This window comes from Lynx rufus, unplaced genomic scaffold, assembly GCF_022079265.1.
Source record: "Lynx rufus isolate CCGP_SWC_20201006 ecotype Redwood Valley unplaced genomic scaffold, mLynRuf1.p SCAF_1, whole genome shotgun sequence".
Lineage (NCBI taxonomy): Eukaryota > Metazoa > Chordata > Mammalia > Carnivora > Felidae > Lynx > Lynx rufus.
The window spans coordinates 51,186,407-51,188,495 of NW_025814823.1; positions in this window are offsets into that span (position 1 = coordinate 51,186,407).

Sequence of the window (2,089 nt, forward strand, 5' to 3'; positions counted from 1 at the left end):
ACTGTCATTTTTAAAACCCACAACCCTCATCAGCAGAACATTTGGAATAGTATACTCACTCCCGTGTTCCAGGGAGGTCAAATTTCCTTCCTACATCTCTTAAGAGGCACCTCTTGAAACTTTCCAGTTAAGATTTTCAAAACTTTGTAATAAATAATAGCCCTGGATGAAGGCCTATAATGTGGCTCTCAGTGAACTTGACTTTCATCATAAAATGGAAACATTTGTCAAGATTTTGGGGTTTGAAGCAGCTGCCATCTAATAACTATTCAGAAAAAAATACCCAAATTAGTTTAGCTCTCATTGTAATTTCTGTGATCTTCAAGTCAGATAGAAGGATACTCATTTCTATGTATTTATTTATGAAACTACGGTTATAATTTCTCAAAAAATATATATGCATAAAGAGGGACTAATGATTCTTAGCATGTTACCAAAAAAAGTAAAAGGTAAATTTTAAGCTAGTTCTTTTTCTCCCTAATACATAAAAAAAGAATGAATTAACATGAGCATTCATTTCAACAAACTTTTACTGATGATTTATTATGTGCTGGGTACTGTGTTGAACCCTGAGGCAAATATAAAGAAATAAAGGATCACCGCCCTTGCCCCCTTAAATGGGAAAATCAATGTCAAGGAGGAGTAAAAATTAAACCCACACCATAAAGCAGAAGCAAGCAGCCTAAGTCACCAGGGAGCCTAAACTCAGGGTCAATTTCCTTCACATTCCCTTCCTCTAAACTGTGTGGTTTCATTCTATGCTTTTCAAAGAAGACAGATAAAGGCTGAACAAGAAGATACTTCTATTGCCCCTTTTCTCCTAAATACAGAAATTAGGGCTTGCTCTAACCTTAGATTCTTTCCCTCACCCACCTGGAAAGTAATAGAATGGAGAAGGAAAATGAATTAAGGGGGAACAATTTATAACTAACTTGGGAAATGTTGTCTGTTACTGTAACAAAAGGGAAGTCCAAATAACTAATTTTAGAATGTGTCATTACTGTGCTTCATCTTTTTTTTCTTGTTCTATGCTTTTATTTGCATTGCAGTTTTGCATATAAATGAATAAAAAGACAACACGTATTCATTCAAGTTGTAAATAGTCATCATTTCTCCGTTATTAATAAAAAGCAACAGTCACACAAAGTTATAACAACTAAAAGTGCTTAGTCCTCTCCTCCTCTACCCATGTCAAAGCAAGTCCAAGGGAACGGGACCCCCACTGGATCCAGGATGCCCCTCATCTCAGCCCCCTCCAGTGCCCAAGGTTAACACCACCCACCTTGGGCCTCCTCTCCTCCCTCCCACACTACCTTCTACTTAGCAATCCTGTGCTTCATCTTTTTCACTTAGGAAAAATAGGGAGGGGTGGGGATCCTTCTTAGTAGCTATAAATGTACTTAAAAGAATTGTTGGGGGGGGCGCCTGGGTGGCTCAGTTGGTTAAACAGCTGACTTCGGCCCAGGTCATGATTTCACAGTTTGTGAGTTCAAGCCTCACATCAGGCTCTGTGCCGACAGCTCAGAGCCTAGAGCCTTCAGCCTGCTTTGGATTCTGTGTCTCCCTCTCTGCCCCTCCCTTCTCATGCTCTGTCTCTCTCTCAAATATAAATAAACTTTGAAAAAAATCTTAAAAAAAAAAAGAATTGTGGGGAGGGGGGAAGGTCATGTTCCTAAAACACCAAACGTGCAAAGGGTATAAGGCCCGACACTAGTAAATTCTCTGTGATGTCTGGTGGTGTCAGAAGCAAAGGCCCTTCACCTGGCCAGTCTACCATTTTGCTCTATCTGCATCTTTTCACTCAGAAGAGTCACCTGATCCGACTCTTGCTGCCTCTCCAGCTGTTTCATTGACTGGCTGGTTGGCTGGTGTTCTGTGTTTGTTTGGGTGGGGGAGGGCTTTTCTTTTCCCCTGAGGTTCTGGTTCTCACTGTGTCCAGGTCTTTCCCTATGAAGCTGGCCTGTGGTTAGAAGGCCCCTCCCCTTCCTCTCCTTTACCTTTAAGCTTCAGTTTTGGCATCTCCTCAGAAGCCTAAGGCTGAGTCAGGCATCCCCCTTTCTTTCTCCAGCAATTACTCAGACTATCTTAG